This window comes from Telopea speciosissima, chromosome 1, assembly GCF_018873765.1.
Source record: "Telopea speciosissima isolate NSW1024214 ecotype Mountain lineage chromosome 1, Tspe_v1, whole genome shotgun sequence".
In the NCBI taxonomy this organism is placed as follows: Eukaryota; Viridiplantae; Streptophyta; class Magnoliopsida; order Proteales; family Proteaceae; genus Telopea; species Telopea speciosissima.
In genome coordinates, this window is record NC_057916.1 from 69,036,481 (window position 1) to 69,060,567 (window position 24,087).

General features: G+C 41.4%; 1 long non-coding RNA gene across 1 annotated transcript; it reads left to right on the forward strand.

The window, feature by feature from the left end:
- Positions 1-1,081: 1,081 nt before the first annotated feature.
- LOC122641053 lies at positions 1,082-23,256 on the forward strand. The gene is made up of 4 exons (XR_006329796.1): positions 1,082-1,720; positions 21,408-21,525; positions 22,620-22,697; positions 23,153-23,256. It is a non-coding gene; the product is annotated as an uncharacterized LOC122641053 (long non-coding RNA).
- The last annotated feature ends 831 nt before the right edge of the window (positions 23,257-24,087 follow it).

The window sequence follows — 24,087 nt, forward strand, 5'->3', positions numbered from 1 at the left end:
ATACAGGTCAGACCGTCCCAATCATACCAGTTACTAGCCTATACAGATGCCGACTGGGCCGGCTGCCCATATGATCGCCGGTCTACAAGTGGGTACTGTATATACCTTGGGGACAACTTAATTTCCTGGAGTTCAAAGAAGCAACACACGGTCGCACGGTCATCAACAGAGTCCGAGTACAAGGGTGTCGCTGACGCGGCAACAGAATTGTTATGGCTCCGTCAACTGCTGCATGATCTTGATATTAATGTTCAAGCGCCACTGCTCTATTGCGATAATATTGGGGCCACCTATTTGACTGCTAATCCATTGTTTCATGCCCGCACCAAACACATAGAAATTGACTATCACTTTGTCAGGGAACAGGTGGCGTCCAATCGTCTATGTGTACGCTTTGTGCCCAGCAGTGATCAAATAGTTGATATACTCACCAAAGGATTACCAGGACCACGGTTTACAGCACTCAGGGACAAGCTCAATGTGACCCAAAGACCATCTCGCTTGAGGGGGCGTATAACGAAATATTCAAATGTTCAAAATTTGAATTCCCAACCGAACGAGTCAAGAGAAGAGAAACCCATTCCAGAAGTTGAGGATAAGAGTTATCTCTACAAGTTAGGAAACTCTATCCTTTATAACAAGTTTTGTGTAACGTTGTACACTTTGAATGAATATAAATTAAACCCCAAGTCGATAAAGACGATAAGGAGAAATACCCTAGTTTGAATTCAAATTGGTTTCTCAGTTCTGTCCTTGATCGGATTCTCAGTTCTATCTTAGGAAATAACAAGAGGCCCAAGCCACAAGAATCAAGATACAATATGAGAATAGGAAGAAATGAGATGCTGTGAGGAAGTTGGGGATGAGGTGAAACCGTGAAACAGTTTCAGTGAGTTGGCTGTAATCATCTTAATGGTGCAACCCAACTTGTTTCTCTTTCGGAACTCTATTGTCTGATCTCTCTGCTGGTCTCACACAGGTGAAAAGGGAAATCAGGATTTTTAGAGCCGATTGAAGGAAGGAGCATAATTTGCACAACTTGTAGGCATACGAGGGCATGGGTATGACCATTACTATTCGACGCCGGCGTTTTCTTCCTCTTTGTTTCAAGCTTCTTCGTCTTCTGCTGATACCTCCCCTTCGTTCCCCAGCTTGTCTTCTTCAAGTTCCAGTTCGGCTTCACCGTTTTCTGTTTCCTCAACACCGGCATTTTTCATTTGCCAGCGGTTCAGCTTTTTCTGAGAGCCCTTTGAGTTCTACATCCACGATTTTTTCTTCTCCTCCGCCTGCTTCATCTTCATCGTCCACATCAACTTTCTCTTTTGGAATTTCTGAATCGTCTTCCTTCCAAGCATCGTTTGGATTTGGCAACGCAGCATCTAGTGGTGCGTCTACTTCTATATTAGCACACCACTCACGAAGCCTCCTTCCTTCGGTTCTGGGAGTTCCTCAGTCAGTGCCGTGATTGCTTCGGTTATAACAGTGAGTTCAGCCCCTGCATCTTCTGCTTCAAGCTTATTCTCTTCACAAGCGCCTGCCTCGTTCGCTTCTACACCAGGAAGTTCTTCAGCGGCAGCTACAGCTTCAGCAGCACCAACTAGCACAGCTGCTTCCTCTGCTACTACGAGTCCTTTCCCAACTTTTTCCTTGTCAGGCAAAACAACAGCTCCATCGTCATCTGCGCAGCCCCAAACAACAATCGCTGCACCACCTGCATTTGGTGAGTTTGTTAGTGCTCCCTTTTATTTGACTCTACTTTCTGATAACCTAAACTAGACGATCACAAAGTAATGAGGAATTTTTTTTTTTGAAGTTTTAATTCTTAATTTAGTGTTATCATTTCCAGCTGAACTTCATGCTGTTCACCGTATCTTTAGGAAAATTAGTACATATGATTAAATTACTTGATAAGAAACAGCGGGATATCAAGTTCTGTCCCTCCCTAAATGAATTAAGCGCTACTGGACTCGGTTCCCCATCAAGCTCAACCTTGATTTTTGCTGCGAAGAAATCTAGAGCCTTTTGAACTGGCTGACCTTTTAGAGAAAGGTTGCAGTGAATGATTGATGTAGGACGAGGGGTGGAGCTTGGTATCGTCCAAGCTGAACGAAGAAGAAATACAGAGTTGGTTCTATCGTGACCAAAAAGAGAGAAATTCTTTATTCAGTTCTGCCTTTCTGGTTACATTAATGCCTTATTTAATAGATGCTAATGCAACTAATAATGGCAAGGAATCAATCATGGCTGGAATATCTTAATGGATCCACTCATGAATCAATCATGACTAGATTACCATAATAGAGATGAAGAGAATAGGAAGGGAATCCCACGGATGGGTAATGGATATGGATGCCACCTAAGGAATGGATACATCTTGCAAGGCTGGTCTTGGGTGGCACCGAGAGTGTTCCGCATCATTCCCCACACCAACGAAGGCTCGTCCTCGAGGCGGTATCTGGGTACAACGGATCATCAAGGTGATAGTCATATAGATCAGCGACATTGAACGTAGGAGATATCGCCCAGCCTCTGCGGAAGGTCCACCACATAGGCATTGTCGTTGATTTTGCCCACGATCCGAAAGGGGCCGTATTTCTTCCGCTTTAGCTCGTGATACGCCCAACAAGGATTCGCTCTTACGCAAAAATACCATCACTTGATCACCCACCTTAAACACTTTGAGTCAGCGATGTTTGTCTCGTGACGGCTTTATATTTGGCATTTGATGCTTCTAATCGCCGCTTGACTTTCGATTGGATGGTCTTCACTTGATCAGCCAAATGCTCAAGAGCTGACTTGTAGTTGGTAACCTTGGGGAGGTGACTATATCCAATGCATGCTTGGGAACAGCTTGATACACAATCGCGAACGGGGAACACCCAAGTGGAACTATGCACGACGCTATTGTAGGCAAACTCAGCTCGTGCCAAGCCGCATCCCATTGTTTAGGTTTATCACCACAGATGCTACGAATTATATTACCCAAGGTACCATTAACAACCTCCGTTTGCCCGCGATTGCGGGTGAGCCGTGCTGCTATAGTTGAGACCGGTATCGAATCGCTCACGAGTCACCCAAAAGTGAGCTAGGAATTTAGAGTCACGATCGAAGTAATCGACTGGGTACCCCAGAAGGCGCACGATCTCTTGGAAAATAGTCGAGCCACGTGAGATGCGTCAAGTCTTCCTACATGGCACAAAATGCGCCATTTTGGAAAATCGGTCCACTACCACCATCACTGAATCTTGTCCTCGCTGAGTCCGTGGTAATCCGAGCACAAAATCCATCGACAAGTCCTCCCAAATAGTATCGGGGACGGGAAGTGGCATGTAAAGCCCCGTATTTTGAGCTTGCCCTTTCGATACTTGACAGATCGCACATTTACGAACCATGTTACCTACGCCCGCTTGGCCGGGGCCAATAGTAGCGCTCCTCCATGCTAGCAATGGTTTTGTCTCATCCCAAGTGACCGCTAAGCCCACCCCCATGCAAGTCTCGAATGAGTTGTTCCCGTAGGGAACTCGAGGAATACATAAGCGATTCCCTTTGAACAAAAATCCCTCATGGATATGAAAGTCGGGCATGGGTTGTCTTGCGATACACTTCCCCAAATCGGACCAAAATCTTCATCATCCTCGTAGAGTTCCTCGAGACAATCGAAACCAACCACTTCGCTTTGCATGGTTGTGAGTAAGGTTGCACGTCGGCTTAGAGCATCCGCCACACGGTTTTGTACTCCTGATTTATGCTTGATTGTATACGTAAACCGCTCCAAATGTAGCCCATCGAGCGTGCATCTTATTCAAATGCTTCGAGTCCGAAAATATTTTAGGCTTTCATGGTCGGTGTAGATAACAAATTCTTTGGGTAATAAATAGTATTCCCAAGTCTGAAATGATCGAACGATCGCAAGCAGCCCTGCTCGTAGGTCGACCATTTTTGCCTTGCCTCATTGAGTTTTTCACCGAAAAATGCTATCGGCCGTCCCTCTTGAGATAGTACACCACCAATTCCGACGCCACAAGCATCGCAATCAATCTCAAAGACCTTCCCAAAGTTGGGTAATGCCAACACGGAGCCGTGGTCAATTTTTCCTTGATCGTAGCGAAGCTTTGTTCACAATCATCACCCACGAAAATTTACCCTTTTTCAAGCATTCACCGATGGGGGCAACAATGGTACTAAAATTGCGGATGAAACGGCGGTAAAAGGATGCGAGTCCAAGAAAACTTTGAACTTCCCCGATCGTTGTTGGGGATGGCCATTCGCTAACGGCGCGGACCTTATCGGCATCTACGTGATCCCTTCGCTGCTCACCACAAAGCCCAAAAATAACAGCCGCTCGCATTTTTTGGGATTTGCAAATAATTGATTTTCGCGTAAGGCTCAATACTTCCCTCGGATGCTTCATGTGCTCGATAAAGGCTACGACTATAAATTAAGATGTCATCGAAGTAAACCACCACAAATTTGCCCATAAATGGCTTCGAGTACCGATTCATAAGCCGCATGAATGTACTGGGGCGTTTGACAACCCGAACGGCATTACTAACCATTCATATAAGCCCTCCTTGGTTTTGAAGGCCGTTTTCCATTCATCACCCGGACGGATTCGGATCTGGTGATAGCCGCTACGTAGGTCAATTTTGGAAAATACCTGGGCGCCTTCTAATTGATCCAGCATATCATCGATCCTAGGAATAGGGAATCGATATCGAACAGTAATTTTGTTGATGGCGCGGCTGTCGACACACATGCGCCAACTCCCATCTTTCTTTGGCACCAGGAGATCGGGAACGGCACATGGACTCATGCTTTCTCGGATGTACCCTACCGTGAGTAGTTCCTCCACCTTTTCCTATAGGATCTTTGCTTCCCGTGGATTCAGACGATAATGAGGGAGGTTCGGCAAGCTTGCTCCAGGAACTAAATCGATGTGGTGTTGAATATCTCGGAGTGGGGGTAACCAAGTAGGTGGTTCCTCTGAGAAGAGCTCTCCAAATTCCTTCATCAATATTTGCATGGGTTCAGCTGTCTTGCCTTTGTGGTGAGTGTCACCCTTTACAATTAATGCATAGCACTCCTTGGCCTCCTGGACTTCTCTATGAAAGTCTGATTCAGCAAGCACTAATAATGTAGATCCTTCTTGGTGAGGAGTGGTGACCCGAGTCTTGAGAGGTCCTTTGGGGTGTAATGCAATTTTGTGACCTTGCCATTTGAATATGTATATGTTTTCCTTCCCTAAGTGCTTGGTTTCCACGTCAAATTGCCAAGGCCTACCCAATAGTAAATGGCATGCATCCATTTCAACGACATCACATAGAACCTCATCTTTGTACGTCTTGCGAATGAGAGAGGGACCGCAGATCTTCGAGATCGGAATAGCTGATCCACTCTTGATCCACCCAATTTTATAGGGTGCGGTGCGGTTCAGTCTTTAGTTTCAGATGGTCTACTAATGTCGTTGATACAAGGTTTCAAGCATCGCGCTGCCGATGATTGCGTTACAGACTTTCGCATTCACAGAACAGTGGGTAAGGAAGATTTGGTGGCATTGGGAGGAACCTTGTTGCTTAGGCGTGAGCAGCAGTCGACGCCCGATGCAAGTCACACCTTCTCCTTCTTCTTCAGCAATTTCGGCGTCATCGTTGTCGGATTCTTGTTCATCACTCAGATCACCTGCAACCATGTTCACAAATTTTCTTTGGGGGCAGTTATTGGACCGATGCCCAGGTTCACCACACCGATAACATTTAATGGGTTCAGCTCGTCCATAAGGATTCTTCGCTGTGGTTGAGTTAGAGGGCACCATAGCTGGTTTGGTAGTCGACCGACTCCCTTCTCCAATATTGTTTGTGGATCGTGGCAAAGGTGTTGAAGGTTTGATTGGGTCGGTTGAGACTTGCTTCCCCTTGTCGAGATCAGATCGGCTTCTAAAAGTTACTGATTGTCTGGAGAGAGTCCTCTCAACACGAAGAGCCATGTTTTGTGCTTCCGCCATATTCCATACTGGTTGCAACGCCATACGATCTTGGATGGAATATTTGAGTCCATTCACGAAGCGAGCCACCTGCTGATCATCACTCTCCGCCAAGTTGCAACGAGATTGGAGTCTTAAGAACTCATTGATGTACCCCGTTACCAAGGTTCGAGAACTCGCGAGATCTCGCCGAGTTTCTCGGTTTTGGGCAAAACCGAGTCGAGTTGCTAGTCGGTTCTTAAAAGTGCACTTTCTAGACCGAGATCTCGAAGGTGAAATCAAGATATTTTTAGTACAAAAAAAACAATATCTCGCCAAAGGTGCTATTTACTTGTATTCAGCCCAATTTTCACCCAAAAACCCATTTCCAACATAAGAGAGAGCAATAACAGAAGTTCTTAGGCTCTAAACGAAGGGGAAAAACACCTCTCCTTCAAATTTCTTCTTCTTTCTTTTGATTGTTGGATGGAATGCACTGTTTGGAGTTAGATTGAAGTGCCAAAGTGAAGATTCAAGTGCCAATTTGGAGCATCATCACCTATTTGCAAGATTTCAAAGGTGTTTTCTATTTCTTCCCCAAATCTATTTTTTCCAAAAATTTTTTTTGTAATCCTTGTTAGATTCATGTGGTTTTAATATATGTTGAACATCTTTGCCCGATCTATCACTTCATGGAGTCGGATTTTTTTTTCAGTTAATAAATTATTTATTATAATTTCTGGAAAAATAAATGATTTATTTGAAAAAAGAAAATGAAAAAAATAGGATGAATAGTGATTGTTTGAAAATGATTTTGATATATGTTAAACTACTTGGGATGCTCTACAGCCCCATGGATTAATTTTTTATTTTCACCCATTAAAAAAATTATTTTATTTTTCAGATTTAATAAATATATTATAAAATTTTAAAAAATATATATAATATTAAGGAAAAATACTTATTGCTTATGGAAAATTATGTACAACATATGTACATAATATTCAACTTCAAATGGTGTCAAATTCATCATTACATTATATTTTTCTTATACTTTAAGGTATAAATAGTTTTAAAAAAATTCAAAATATTATTTTTAATTAACAAATAAATACTAGGGTTAGGGGATAAATAAGAGATAGTTATTTCATAGTTCTAGTAGCTTGACATTACATTTAAGAGTTATGAATAGCATACTTTAAGTCTTGAATACCTTACTTTAAGTGATCCATGGTTATTAATACATGCTTTTTATGTAACAGGTAAAACATAAGACATTTTGTATACAATGTCCGATATAGCATGGCAACATGGAGTTCCCATGTCCGCATGGACAAAAGAAGTCCAAATGCAATAATTGTGGGAAGTTGTTATCCGGAGGAGCCACTGTGTTAAAGCAACACTTGTCTGCAGTGCATGCAAGGATGTTTCATCATGCCCAAATGTTCCTATCCAAGTGAAAGTGGCAATGACACAACATTTGAAAGGAGGAAGATTAAAAAAATCGAGAGGGAAAGAATGCAACAAGAGTTTAATGAGGCAATACTAGAGAGGGTTGGTGCAGAGGTCCGTAGCGGAGATGATATCGACATGGGCTTCCACCGGTGAGTTTCAATCAAAGGTGAATGGAGAATTTACCACAGACTTTGGCCGAGAGTAGAGACAAAGTTTTCATTTTGATAATATAAGAGCATATGAACAAGCAAGAGGAGTGGTGGATCGGCTCAATCGCACTGCAAGTAAGAAGATGGGAGGAGGAGAAGCACTGGGACAAGAAATATACCACGACCCCAAACCCGACCACGAGTACAAGGTCCGTAACCCATTTTTGAGCAGATCTCACCACTTTTAGGCAACAAGATGCCTACCACCCAACCATCCCACAAGTATTTGGTGGTAAACAAGAGAAAGCACGAAAGCCTTCAAGAAGTTCATGCTTTACCATGGCATTCCACCAATGTAGCACAAGGAACATACTATAATGCATTTCGATGTGCGGGGAGGGCTGGTGTAGGATGGAAGGGACCTTCACCATTTGAATTATACAATGTATATTTGCCTCGGGAGGTAGAGGAGCTAAAAGCATACATTAATGGTTCAAGCCAATGTGGGAGACATATGGGTTACTCTTATGGTCGATGGTTGGACTGGACCTACAAGGCTGTCCATCATAAATTTCATGGTGAGTTGCAATGGAAAGACTATATTCTTGAAGTCTATCGATGCATCAAAGCATATAAAGGATGCATCATTCTTGTATAAGGAGTCAAGCAGTGGAGGAGGTAGGACCAAGGAACGTTATCCAAATTGTGACGGATAACGGTTCCAACTATAAAAAGGCTGGAGAGAAGTTGATGAATAAGAAGAGTAAGAGGATCCGGCTCTTTTGGACCCTAGTGCAGCCCATTCTATTGATTTAATGTCAAGGACATGGGAAAAAGACTTTGGTGGCGGGTGTGGTAAATAGGGCAAGACAAATGACAACTTTGTGTACAACCATTCTTATGCTTTAGCCTTGATGAGGAGAAATGCAATGGAGATTTAGCGAGGCCTGGTGTCACTCGATTGCCACAAATTACATTGCATTAAAGAGCTTTCGGAGTAAGGCGATAGTCTCAAGGTGTATGTTGCATAAGTCGCGAATGGTTTGGTTGGCAAGGTTCTAAGTCGGAAGAAGCAAAGGTAGCACAATGAGACCATTGCAAATGATGGATTTTGGAAGGACTTGGGGAAAGTGGTTGGCATATTAGAGCTAGTGGTGGCAAGATCGAGGATGGTTGATACAGAGAAGAAGCCTACTTTGGGCCACATTTATCCGCCATCCAAAAAATGAAGGAAATGGTTAAAGCCGCTATACCTCGAAGTGCAAAGTCCTACACTAACATCATTGATGAGCGGTGGAGAAGCATTTGAGTCATCCATTGCATAAGGTGTGAGTTCAACATACTTTATACTTTAAATGTTATAACTTTTTACATTTACATATTCAAAACCCTAAAGGCATTAAAGCGATTAAGTCACTAACAAATCATATTTGTGGTGTTTACTTTACCAAAGATACTATTTGAATCCAAAGTATCACTACTCCCACGATCTGGGCTAGACATAGAATTGTTAGAGGCGCTTTGTTACTCGTGAAGTTGGAGCCCCATCCAAAGACACAAGTGCTGCTATGATGAGGTGAGAGTATGGGACTTTGGCACTTGATAGTTAGTTTATGAATGTAATTACTAAATAGGAAATACTAATGCCTCAAATTGAAAATAGATCAAATACTTGAGAGGCCTCGTGAAGTTTGGTCGACTAGTGCATGGAGGGTAGACAAAAGTCGACCCTGGTAGGTGGCATGATATTACATTTATGAATTATAATTTTATCTCTTTAGAATGTACATATTCTTACTATTCTATATTTGTAATGTAGTGATGGTGGGTGCTTTATGGTACAAGTTCACCCAACCGAGGAAGGTAGCAGTGAGAGTGCTCTCACAAACTTGTTCATCCTCCGGATGTGAGCGCAATCGAGTACATTCTCATTGATACATTCAAAGAGGCGGAATAGGTTGGGTAGCGACGATGGAGCGGCTTGTGTATGTGCACTACAATATGAGATTAAGGATGAGGCACATACATGAAGGAATTGAGGCCAATGATAAAGAACCCATCAACTGCCCAACATTTTTCAAGAGGACTCGATGACGATGAGGATCCCTATTCCAGTGGGTGAGGGATCGTGGTACACCGATATGGATCAACGGGGTAGGCCCGACCCCACCATTCCGTCTCGTGAACCAGCATCGATGTTGATGAATATATGTCGACGCAAGAGGGGCGTGACATGCGAGTCACCGAAACCTTTGAGCTGCTTTGTAGGAAGTCCTGGCGATGATGATGATGGTGGTGGTGATGACACTGTGATGCTAGTGATGGTGATGGTGATGGTGATGGTGATGGTGATGGTGATGGTGGTGAAGTCTGCGGCGCTAGTGGCACGCGGAGCGGCGGTTATTATGATGATCGCGAGGGGATGCGCGAGCAAGAAGTCGAACGCAGGAGGACCCCGCGGCGTTTCACCGGTGAGTCTCGGTTACGCGATGCCACTCAAGATCAAGACCATGGTGGCCACCCTAAAACATACAACAGAAAGAAGGGTCGCAAACACTACATCGTGCCATATGCTCAAGAGGAGGACAACAACAAGATGAACACCATGCTTACAAGTTTCGGAAGCACGAGTATAGATACTACTAGCGAGCATCACCATGGCAATCATCTCAAGATCATCATGGCTATGACTATGGCCAGCAGAGCACCGGTTCTAATTATAGTGCCTATGGTCAAGATGGGTAGTCAAATGAGTATGATAGTCAAAGCTCTAGGTCGGGTGTTGGGTATACATTCCTAGTCCCAAACCAGTCATACATGCCTCAAACTCAATATGACAAGATGCAGTGGATCTTACACCTCATACCAACAATCCTCCCATGTACCCTAAGATAGGGAGATTGGTATATGTTGATGAAGACTTATATGGAAGCGTGTCACACTATTTGCAACACTATAGCAATTCCATGACACGGGAATTCTATGTGGATCGATATAGGGATGAATTTCTTGTTCAATCTCATTTTATGTAACAAATTAAGTGAACATTGATGTAATGTACATTTTATTTGAATGTTTTGATTGATGTGTGCTAATTAGAATGTTTTGATTGCTAATTTGTTATGTTTTACTAAATTATATATAGATTATGTTGTTTTAGTACGACTGTCGCCTACTAACTTATGGTCCAAAGTGAAACTCATATTTGGACTTGTTTTTGGCAAATCTGGGCATGCCATTGTGTTTAAATGGCACGAAATAGGCTGGATACCGAAGTTTCGCACTCCAAAATATGTGTACAACCCACCGAGTTGGGGTCCGAGTCAAAAAAAAAAGCATCAACTCGGCGAGATCTCGGCTCGACTCGATTTCTGGCCTGGCCGAGATGCCACCGAGACCCGAGTTTTCGAACCTTGCCCGTTACAGCCCGACTTCCTTGTGTACAATTTTGGAATTGCTGATACAGAACGCCGATGATCGGGAGGGAGGAATCTTGCTTGAAGAAGTTGTCGCATGCGAGGCCATGCTTGAACCGAGCTTTCCCTTGGCTTCGCCGCGAGCTTTGTACTTGTGTCCACCATGCTGCGCAAAGCACCTCCTTTTAATTTGTACGCTACTAGTTTAACTTGTCGATCTTTAGCCACGCCCATAAGGTCAAGAACCGCTCAACCTCATATTCCCAATCATAGTATCCTTCAATGTCGACGCTCCCGTGGAAGTTGGGAATGTCGGCCTTGATGCGATAATTTTCATTACGGATGGAAATGGGGCATTGTCTTGTCGGTAATTATGCGCTGGCGGGTGTGACGATTCCTAGGATTCCGGTCATCGTCACGGCGAAGAAGATCATCGTCTGAGCTAGAGTTGTCTTCCTCATACCCTTCTTCGAAGACAGGGTTTCTTCCAAGGTTTGCTTGGGCCACGTAGAGGTGGCTGTTGGTGTTACAACGGACGATGGGGGTTGTTGTACGTTGCACGAGTCCGGCCTTCCGGCGTGGTCTCAGTGATGAGTGTTCGCATTTCTCCTATTAGAGAAATCCGAAACTCCCTCAGTGTGCGCAGGAATTCACCTTTCAGTAACGGTTGTTGGAGACCTTCACGATCACCGCCCTGAGGTATGCCACCTTCATTCTCACTAGCCATACCAGGAGCATTGATCTGCGCTCTGATACCAGCTGATGTAGGACGAGGGGTGGAGCTTGGTATCGTCCAAGCTGAACGAAGAAGAAATACAGAGTTGGTTCTATTGTGACCAAAAAGAGAGAAATTCTTTATTCAGTTCTGCCTTTCTGGTTACATTAATGCCTTATTTAATAGATGCTAATGCAACTAATAATGGCAAGGAATCAATCATGGCTGGAATATCTTAATGGATCCACTCATGAATCAATCATGACTAGATTACCATAATAGAGATGAAGAGAATAGGAAGGGAATCCCACGGATGGGTAAGGGATATGGATGCCACCTAAGGAATGGATACATCTTGCAAGGCTGGTCTTGGGTGGCACCGAGAGTGTTCCGCATCAATGATTCAGGCTTTCTTAGGCTCTGCTGGGATTGAACAGTCTTTAGCAGAGACTAGGGCCTTTCTTTATCCTTAGTCTAAAATTGATGCTCTCTCTTGATGTTCCACATTTGATGATTGAGGGAGGCTAGGTAACTGTGGATGGATGGTCACATAGTGGTTGATGAAGGTTATCCAGCTCATCATGGATGCTTGTGTTCTTGCTTATCCATGGATATTCCATCAGATGCCAATGGTGCAAAATTCTGTAGCCAGGAAACTAGTCAAAAAGGGGTCTTGATTACAAACATGTGCTTTGGGGATTAGCCTATCAAATGTTGAGATATGGTTCTCTGGTATTTTGTTTTTGTTTTTGTCTTTCTTATTTTTGGGGGGGGTTGGGGAGTGTGGGGGCTTTTGATTGTTCCTCATATTCTATTCTAATAGTTATTTCAGTAAATGATTTTTCATTTAACAGAAATATTAAAGCATATAAACAGTGAGCGTAGAATGGGTGTCAACTATAAACTCAATTCTACTAAGCCGTTTCACAGCTACTTGAGCCTGGCCACTGAATCCAGACCCCCCATTTCACTCTGTATCTTCTTTTAAATCATTGGCACTCGTATTTTTTCACGACATAAACCAACATCGTTTTCAGGCTTCCACTTGCCTTTTAATAACCTACCTTGCACATGTCACGTCGCACTGGTTGTCATAGGTCTTTGTTGTACATAATTGAAGTGCCTTAGTATAATTCCCATCATCCTCTTGTCTATTGGTCCTACTGCTGGTTCTTGCTTTTTTGTTCATTCGGTTCTTTCCTTTCTATTCTTGCCATTTATCCATTTCAATACATGCATTGCACCTGTAATAATTTTCTTATTTCTTTGTTGTGCAACATTTTGCTCCATAAAGTGAGTCTGGAATTGGTTACTTTAACTTCAATGTATGTACATTGGCTATTAATACTATTTAGAGTAAATTACTCAGACCTCCCCTGTACTAGACCCTAAATACAACCCACTCCCCTATGATGTAAAAAATTATTCCCATCCTCCTTTTGGCTGACGGTGTTAAATATGAAATGCAAAAGACAATTTTAAACCCCCCCCCCCCAAAAAAAAAAAAAAAAAAAACTAAACCTCAACCCATATTTGAACCCTTAACTGTTAGGGCCTCCCATTTTGGAAACCCTTCCCCGCAAGTACCTCGTTCCTCTTCATCTCCTTTGTACATTGGCTAGTAATACTGTTTAGAGTAAATTATTCAGACCTCCTGATGTAGATCAAAACATGAAGAAGAGGCCAAAACACTGTTCACGTGAACAGTCTCACAGCCCCTTATTTTGGCTTGGTTAGAATATTACTAGAAGAACCGTGGGGGCAGAATAGTCGTTTATTTATTAGAAAATTAAAGTCTTTAAGGGAAGGGCATATATGTCATAATTTTTTGAGATTCTTTGAGCTAAGACTGCTGGCCGATTGACTGAGTTCAAGGTGGGAACCACTTGATTACATTAATGACTTAGAGAATCTAATGTGGGATCTACTAAAAGAGGGAGCCGGCTGCATCTTGAAGATTTGAAGATGTTTGGAAGTTTCTATTTTTGTTTAGAAGCTTAGTCAAGAGGCTTGCAATTTTGTTACCTTCTATTTGATTAGGTTTCTAATTCATCTAAGGCAAGTCCAATCCCAAAAGGAGTCTGCCATTCTCATTAGCTTTTAATTCCTGTACTTTCTATTTTTAGTTTGACTCAGCTATGAGTCCTATTTAATGTAAGGCTTTGGAAGCCACTCCCCCCCACCCCACAATTTTATGAATTAATGAAGTTGCTAGATTGCTTTGTGCAAGTTTTGGTTATCCCATTGTGAGGATGAAGGGCAGAGGGCCTGGCTGAGAGAGCCAAAACCTTAGGGCTGCTGAGAGCCCTGGTGAGAGCCGAATCTCCTTATCCCTTTATCTTCTTCTCCAATCGATCCCCTGCTACTGTTCTTGCAGTGAGACTGCAGGCAATTGCTGCTGCTACTTCTGTGAGACTCCGAAATCATCCCAAACATCTACAAGTTCTGCTGTTGCTGCTCGAAGACAAGGAAGATCACTTCCCGCACCTGCCGGCTGCAACTTTTCAAGTTCTCTGCTGCTGCAATTGAAGGACCTGAACCTAGCAGCCTTTACCCCATCGAGGGTGATATTTGGAGGATTGAATCAGACCTACAGGAGGCCCACTCGATCCCTGGTTTGGAGTGCAAACTTCTGCTGTTTAGCCAGATCTCATCAAACCTTCTATTTTCAAGTCTGCCTCATATCTCTGCAACCATTGACCAGATCAGACTGAGATTTGGAGAGATTTCTTATTGCTGTCAGACCTTCCTTTGATCCCAGTTTGACACCAAACTGCTAGCTGGTTTGCCTAGTACTTGTTACCTTGTATGTTGGTGTTTACCTTCTAATTCTGATTTGCTTCCATTATTGATGATCTGCTGCAACTATTAACGATCCAACTATAGAGTGGTTCTTAGCTGAACCTCATCTACATTACCTCCCCTGTACTAAATCCTAAATACAACCCACTCCCCTACAATGTAAAAAATTACTCTCGTCCTCTTTTAGCTGACGGTGCTAAACATGAAATGCAAAAGACAATTTTACCCCCCCCCGCCCCCCAACTAAACCTCAACCCACTCAACCCATATTTGAACCTTTAATTGTTAGGGCCTCCCATTTTGGAAACCTTTCCCCGCAAGTACCTCGTTCCTCCTCATCTCCTGCGACCTGCAAGATCTGCAAGCCTTGCAACTCTCCAGTGACCTGAGGACCTGCAACTCTTCAGCGAAGGTAAGTGAACCCCTTCTCTCCATTCTCTCCCTCTCCTCTCCCTTCGATTCTGTGAAATTAGGGCAGAATCAAATGTTTCACATTTCTACCACATATCGAAACTCTTTGAGATCCAATATCCCCGATCAAATCTGGAAATTTATTTGGAAGTGTAAAACCGTTCCAAAAATCCGATCATTTCTGTGGCGAATGTGTGCAAATGGTCTTGCTTCGGCGGAAGGCTTACAAAGATGCCAGGTTTCTATTGATCCTTCTTGCCCGAGATGTGGAGCTGAGGTGGAATCCATCGATCACATTATTCTTCACTGTCCTTATGCCTGAGCAGTCTGGTTTGGCTCCCTCTCTTTCTCACAGGATACCTGATGACAGCCGCTTCCTCATTCACTCCTGGATTCAAATTTGGCACAACATCAGCAATTGTGACAAGATTGGGGTAAGCAAGAGCTTCAGTCTATGTTTGTTTCTATTCTGGTTTCTTTGGCTCTGTAGGAGTGAATTCATTTTCAAAAAAGTTATTTTGTCGCCAATGGAAGTGATTAATAGAGCTAAAACATATTACCAAGAATTCCATTGAGCTCAAAGCCTTATCAGTGGAGATCTGCCTAATTCTTCTACTCAAGCTTCCAACTCCACTCTTACCTCCTGACGTCCTCCTCCTCCAGGCCTTGTGAAGATCAATGCTGATGGCTCTCTAATCGAAGGATCCTCTTCAGGTGGGTTAGGCTACATTAATCGTGATCATTCTGGTAGTATTGTTCAAGCGGTCTCGGAACCAACATCTATGCCTTCTATCTTAGTGGGAGAAGCTGAAGCCATCAGTGCTGGGATTCTGGAGGCAATCTCTGAAGGTCTCTTTTGCTTTATAGTTGAATCAGATAATCTGGAAGTGATTCAAATCCCATCAAACATAACAGAGTAGCCCCTGTGGAGCTATCGTCTATCAGTGATGACAGTCGTTTCATTTCTGTTCCCCCCTTTCATTGAGTGTTCTTTTACTCATATTCTAAGGGATGTTAATAGCGTCGCCAACTCCCTTGCAGTTGCAAGGAGAGACCCATAGTTCAAGAACTTGCCGAGATCTCGGTAATATCTTGGTTTTTTCAAAAACCGAGACGAGATTGAAGGCGAAATGGAATAATACAATGTCTCAGCCATGATCTCGGTGGTTTCGGTCATCTCGGTGGGAAACCTTTGTATACAGACACTTATTTATGCAAACCTTGGTATATAGACACATATCTATGCTTGAAAGCAGGACAAACACTTACTTATGCCAGAAACCAAGAGAGACATTTATTTATGCCTAATATCATTTAAGTAAATGATTTCATTTACTTAAGATTCTATTCATAAATAAGCAAATACCCTCCTATTTGAATCCGATAAAAATAGTTAAAAAATCAATTCCAAAAGGATAAAAAGTCAACCCCCCCAGGTCAAGAACAAAAGCTGGATTTTCGGCGGTAGGTGCAATTTTTCAACTTTCTAATGCTGGGGTTCTTCTCAAATCTGTAATTCCATAAATCTTAATATGTTAAAACATTGCTAAAAACCATAAGTGCAGTAAAGTATTCATTTGTTTTGATGTCCAAAAAAATATTTTCATTCAGAATGATTTTGACAGCGTTGTGCACACTAAATTAAGTTTGACCGGTACATAACTCCTTCAATATAAATCAGATTTAAACAATTGCGGAATAAAGGTTTATATTACCAAAAAAAACAAAATCAAATGTTTTACATTATATACCATCCACTGTGAATGTAATGAGCAATAAATTAGGTCTCCTTAGTTTGAATTTTGGGGAGGAGAAAACCATTGATCAGGATCACAATCAGGGATAGCTTCAAGACCTTTGGAAGGATGTTTGGAAATAACTTGTGGGGAGGAGAAAACCATTGATCAGGATCACAATCCACTCTGTACCTGCATACTGATCTCAGCATTCCTGCATTGTGGTCATAAGTACTTGGTTTAGGCTAATTAAACAATGAGAATTGTATCAATTAACTTGATTTAATGTGGTTGAATAACAAACCTTAGCTGATACAACACTCAAAGGTCAAAAATGAAGAATTTGGACACATTTTACATAGTTGTTTTAGAGTAGTTGGTTGAAAGGATCCTAAACATACATTTAAAGTGTTTATTTACTCTGAACTGTAAGGGAAGAAGCAGATAATAATGTTGGAGGCCAAACCCACTTAAGAAAACCTGAAACTGTCATTGTCTAATTAATTAATGTTTATCATTTAAGTAAGTATAGTACAAGATAGAGACTCCTTAAACCACTTTGATATTTTGTAGAGGCCTAATTCCAATAGCCTGGAAATGGCAGCTGCATCCATCTCACGACTGGCTGTTGAACTGATCTGACCAATGTGGCTCGTAGTCAACCCCATATGTTTTCTTGCATGGGGTAACAATCAGTTTGAAATAGAAACAAAGAACTGAGTATGGCTGCAGAGGTTACTCAAAAAGTAACCCCATAGGAACTTAATTATCTAAAACAGAGAACTGAGTATTTAGATTCCCAAATCAATAATCAAACAGTAGATTACTCAAATTACATCCACACAATACGAAACTAGAGAAATTCAAAGCAGAACCTTTTCACTCTATCCAAAAAGAGTTTGAATCCCCTTCCCTTTGTTTGTCTTTATGTTGGCTTACATCAAAGTTTTAAGAATGAGCGTCAGATCATGTTCATCATCTGATGGTTATCTTGTGTATTTTGCAGATAAGATGTCATCATTAAGTGTGAATGACAGCAACTTAGGTTCACTAAAGTTTGTGATCCTAAGATGTAGATGTGGACGGGATATATGAGTCTAAGCATAATAAGAACAGGCTCTACTACTGCTGTCAAGACAACAAATGTGGATACTTCTCTTGGTGTTTACCCATGGATGAGCCAAGAGGATTTTCTCTGACCACAGATCCACCAAGAAACAATCCCATGACTGGTGTGGGTGCAATAAGTCCTGAACTGCAAAAGTTGAAGGAGGAGCTCCGCAGTTTGAAGAATAGATTGGAGCAGTTGGAGAAGTTTGTTGGAACAATGTGGCTCATGTTATTACTGTGGCTGAATTTTTGGACTTGCATGGAAGAACCTTCCATGTTATTAGTAATGAAATGGTCTTCATTTTATAAGCCTGATGTCTATCAGTCAATCAGTCAATTTTAATCTGCTTCCTTGAATCAAAGAAGGATCTCATCATCCACACAAATTAAACAAGGACCTCAAATAACATTCGCACAAACTGAACATTATCTACACAACATTAGTTGATGCAGCTGCAGAAGTCGAAGCAGACACCTACAAAAAATAGATTATACAGAGGCAACATGAGAACTTGAGTCATAGAACATTCTTTGACCACTTAAGCTGCAGAACCCACAGCATTAACAATTTACAGACCAATGAAAGACAGAAGACAAGAATGAACTAAAACACGCAAACAAGTTAAACTTTCTGCAGAGAAAAAGGCCACTTCTGGGGCAAGGAAAGGATTGTTGGGAAAGGACCAATTCACATGGAAACAATGCAAACAAGTTAAAACTTTTTTACAACCGCTTGTTCCAAAAGCTCGAGCTGTTGTGCAGGGCCTCACACATGCATGGCTCTACATGTGACACCATCACGTCATGTGGCACCAAGGGGGCACAACAACACATAACACAAACCCCTTGCACTTACCAGGAATCGAACACTCAACCTCCTGGTTTTGATACCAAGTTACAACCTCTTATCCCAAAAAGTTTGAGCTGTTAAGTGCTGTGGAGCCGGGAAGGCTTAGCATACCAGGATCTATCTGGATGAGAAGACTAACTTGATAGGGCTATATGGGGTAGGTTTTAAGTTAATAGATAGAAGGATTATAGATTTCAGGATCTGGTTTAGATTTTGGGACCTATAGGTAATATAAGGGATGGAAGACGAAGAGTCAGATCTGATATGGAGGTTACCTTGGACAATGGTGATGATGCTGGTGGTGAAGATGATGAATGATGATGGAGATCGATAGATAGATGTAGAACTGAAGTCCCACCAGTCTAGCACCAGCAGGAGTCAACCTAGGCCCGCTGAAAGAGTCCTACCTTGGCAAATGCTGAGTCACAGAAGCATTCAATCTCAAGAGAGGGGTTTTTTTCACAATGTTCTGGATGCTGTAACAGCAACCCACGAATTTCATTATATAGGACGGGGGGAGAAGAAGAGGCTGTTGTGGCCTCTTGGTTCGATAAAAAAGTATTAAATGCACTCTTAGAACTCCAAACAAGAAAAAGAGTTCCAATACATTGATCCTATCTCCCATACATAGAAAACAAAACCCAATACATTGAACTCCACCACCAATACATAGAAAATATAAACTAAGAAAATTAACTTATTCTTGGAATTCTAAAAGACACACTAAGAGTACCAAAAATCTTCTCCAACAGCTGTTCCAAAATAATGGACCCAAGTGGACCAAAAAAAGAACCATATAAAATAAACTCAGCAGATAGGGAGATGATCCATCCACTATCAGATGTGGCAGAGTTGGGAGAGGGGGTGAGATTGGTGTGTTGCAGCCTCCACCAGTGAAAAGGCTACCAAGCAGACCCCATAAAAACCGGAGGAGGGAATCTGGTGAGGCAGCCCCTGGGGAGTTTAGGAGGAGAACATTAAGCGTAAGGTGTGATATATGCAAGAAAGTAGGCCATAACAAGAGGACCTGCCAGAATTATACTCCAAACATCCTCAAACAAATTCATATTTGCATACTCATATTTTTTTAATGCTTGTGTAGAGAAAGCAAAGAAATGACAACCAGGATGATACCAACACCTCCCATAGACTCACTAGATCACATGTTTCTTCTGCAGCCACAGTTGGGAGTGTACAAGCCAAGAAAGGAGCAAAAATGGCAGCCAAGCTAGCAAAGAGAAAGGGAAGACTTGCTAGTGGAGGAGAGGATGATGCCTAGGCAATCATGTTGCTGAATCATGTTATGTGAATGATTGAGGTTTGGCAGAGAAGAAAATAGGGATGATGCCTTCTAGCATAGAAGAAAAAATTTGTTTGTTGTATCATGCATTGAAACACTTTGATGTAGGTCTTGTATTGGAACAATTTTGGAACAATTTGACAGCAGCAACTTTGATGTCTTGTTTGGGCTGAGGTTCATGGATTTAATTTGTATGTTGTATTGAAACAATTTTATTGAGGTGTAGATGCATTGAGGTCCAACTTCATTTTTGTGTGGATGATGTTTAATTTGTGTGGATGCAGCAAAATTCATCTTTGCTGGATCTGGTAGCAGTGTTGCCCAGGCATATTCTGTTACTGTAGCCAGCAGTAGTGGTCTGTTACTTCCCCTTTTTAAACTTACATCATTGTGTAAATCTCTGACATTGTGGTGACTTGACTATCTAACTTTACGTAGTGTGTTTTTGCTTTCACTTCTTTGGTTGATTCTTAGGGGTTTTTGATTCGTTGGAGTTGCTCTGACATTTTGGTATAAGATTTTTTTTGGAGTGATTTCTTTGAGTTTTTTGGGCCCTATTGGAGCTCCCCTCCCCTCTTTTGGAGCAAGATACTTTCCCATCTCAACCTAAGACTCACTTCTGCTTTTTTCTTTGGGGTTCTTCTTTGAAAAATATTTGTTTAACATGAGGATCTCTTATAACAATTGAAGATAGCTTCCCTGAATAATTTCTCTAGAATCAAAGTGATGATGACCACGGAAAGTCCCTCATTCACATTAACACTCATGTATATTTTCCTTTTTTACCATTTTTTTAAGAAGAGGTGTTAAACTTTCACTTGTAAATTTGAAGTATTTACCTCATAATAAATTTATTGTATGCAAAAATGCAATGTAATATTAACTAATCCATTTTGTTTTATCATTATGACTATTTTCTTAAATTTAATTGATACTTCTGATAGTTTTCTTTCTGGTTTTAAACATCCTTATGTTTTGTGTATAGAAAGCATAAGAAGCACAATCTTGTGATGTTGAATGGATAGAGAAACCAAAAACTATATATTTTTGTTTTTGTTCTATCTTTTCTTTTGAAACCCGCCTTTAATGTTATTTATTACTGAGACAGATCTGACTTTTGATTTCAATTTATGCAGCTTGGATTATAGAACTGCATCTTCAACTGTTGGTACAAAGGTATCTCCCACACCTAAATTACTGTCTGAGATAACTGGGAAAACTGTTGAGGGGGCAGGTCTCCATTCGTTACATCTTTAATAGGTGTATTGGTGTAGCTATTTTTCTCATTGAATTCAATGCTAATCATCTGCAAATTCTGGGATTCATCTGCATTATGATCAATAAGTAGTGGTTTAGAGCAACTCACTTGCCTGGCATCATGAGTTTTTTGACAAAAATCCATATTTTGTTTTGTGCTTTACATATTTCTTTCTCCTTTACTTCCCTCTCCATTTCTCCGTAGCCTGTGGGATAGTTAGTTTGGGGTAACTTTTCTTGTTTGCAGATTATAAAAAAATGGAACTCAGAGCTGCAAGAACACACCGGAAAATTTCGAAAGCAAGCTTGTGCAATAGCTGAGTGTGACAGGAGGATCCTGCAAAATCGTTCTTCTAAGGCTTGCGGTGGTCCATTCATCCAAGAAGAGATATTGTAGATATTACTTCTGAGGTATATTATTCTGTTGCTCTGACAAGTTCAGAAAATGGTAGCCGATCCGCTGACCAAGGCTTGTTGACAGCCAACTTTATTAGCACAGAAGCTCAATGAGATTAAGGGGTGACTTGTGTAACATCTCTGGCCTTACTGGCCAAGGGGGGATGCTGGGACTTTTCTTTAAGTTGTTAGTTTCTATTTCTGGTGATGACCACTTGGAATCAACAGGACCTGAGGTTGAGAACCTGGTCCCAAAGTTGCAGAATCATCAGAGTTCTAACGAAGGAGAAAACTCCTTCAAATTGCCGCTGCTTTCTTCCTCTTGTAGCAGCTTGAGCCATTGAAGATTCTATTTGATTACAGCACTGCCATTTCCTCTTAGGACTTGATATATTTACAGAATTGCCACTCTCTTGTTATTGACACATTTAGTGCTTGGGTGGGCCCATAGTGAATCCAACTAGGGTTTTTCAACCCCGGGATCGCATCACTGTTGATGTGTGGTTCTAAGATTATAAGACCTCAGTTATATATAGGTTCTACAAGTGAGGTAGAAAATACAATCTTCTACTCCCAATCACACAAGCTGTTCAAATCTGGTAGGTTGAGGCTTTACTTTAAGAACCATTTTCAGTTGTGTTGGATCTGGTACCCAATTTTATACATCTACTTGCCAGTTCTTGGGTTCAGGATACGAAGTTGCTCCGCATGAATTGTCACGAGCCCAAAATCATACAGGGAAGAAATACAGGCATGATAGTGTATCTAGGGTTGATTTACATTTTGTTGTTTGATACCATCTTCACAAAAGATAGTTGATTTGGTTTCTGGATTTTGACTTTTGTTCTTCCATGATAATTGCTATACCACTTTGTGGTTAAAAAATTATTGTTATCTGCAGAAAACTTAGTAGGAGGAAGATATACTCATGAGGGTGGTTAGCCTGCTGCTTCTGATGACGATTGGATTTGTGGAATATTTTTTATATTGTTATGCTTTGGCTATCTTATTTTATCTTAAACTTCTAAATTCTGATTAATGTTTTGTTCATAATGTATTTCAGATTGAAGTAGCAAAAGTTGTTGGGACACAAGCTAATTTGGAGCGACAATTGGAGTTGATTGAAACTTATCAACAAGAAGTACGTAACAATGAGTTTGGTCTCCGACTCTGTCTGACTGCTTTGATAATTAGGTTTCCATGAGCACCAACATGTTTGTGGTTGTTGTAAATGCACTGGAAATATCTTGTTTTGCATGGGCAAGAGCACCCAATTAGCCTCCAGTATCCTAATTTCTGATCTGATATATGTACTGGATCGATTGGAAGGAGAAGAATATGAGGAGTATATTTGCTAAATGATAGGATTAGAGGGTCTAACTTTTTCATGACATGATCCTGCTGTTGTTTGTTGTCTCCACTCCCACCTCCGTGCATCTTCTTGATGGCTATATCCTTTTCTATGCCATTGTTTCCTTTTCTTGGAAAAAGACATTGATGATAAAATTACTCACAGTTTCTGCTCCTCTTATATTATTTACATTGTTTATGAAGCTGGTAGTATTGTGTTGAAAAAGAATGAAATTCTCATCTTAGGTTGACAAAAGCTTTGCAAGTATAGAAGAAGAAGCTGAGCGTATTTACAAGGATGAGCGAGCATTGCTACTGGAAGATGAGGCTGCATCTACAAGGGATGCCATGTGAGTTAACTAAATTCTTTTTCATTGGACTGGTGGACCTAGTGGATTCATAGCCTTCAATCTCCTTTTATTTTTTCTTAATAAACTTCATGTGAGATTGATGGTTTTGTTCTTCACCACTTCCTTTCATTAGTGGATAGTGATGTATTGTGTATCCTAGGAGGCCATGCAAAGGTGCTGCACACCCAGGATTTTATATTCCCATAAATTTCCAGAAACTTTTGGCAAATGTGAGTAATATTAAAGAACAATGAAAACAGGGGGACTGCAGGGGTGACAGCAGGTCTGTGAAAGATTTGGCAATGTTCTGATACGCAGCCAGGCCTATGTAGACTGATTGGTTTGACCTTGAACAGTCTAAATCCCCCCCCCCCCTAGAGGAGATAAAAACTGTTCATGGTGGATGGTTTGGATGGATCGATACCTAAGGGACCTGTGTGGTTAGAAATGAATTGAGTGAATTAGAATAAAATCACAAACTTTATTCACTTTACATACTCCCATATACATACACACATGGAGAAGTTTTCTTTTTCATTTCACTTACCAATTAAAATATTATTTCCCTTCACTTTGCTTCCAACCAAAATGGGCCTAAGCACAGCATGGATTGGTGTGGGATTAGGCACCATTTGATAACGTGTTGTTTCTGTGTCAATAATGTTCCCAGCACACAAATGGCACAGAAAAAGCGTTTGATAAACCTGTTTTGTTTCAGGTGTTTCTGTTACCATAAATTAAAATTTATAACAGTTTATGCCCAAAAAAACATTATTGTAAAAACAACAATTTCTTGTTATTACCACTTTGTGGTCCGAAGTTCAAAACTGT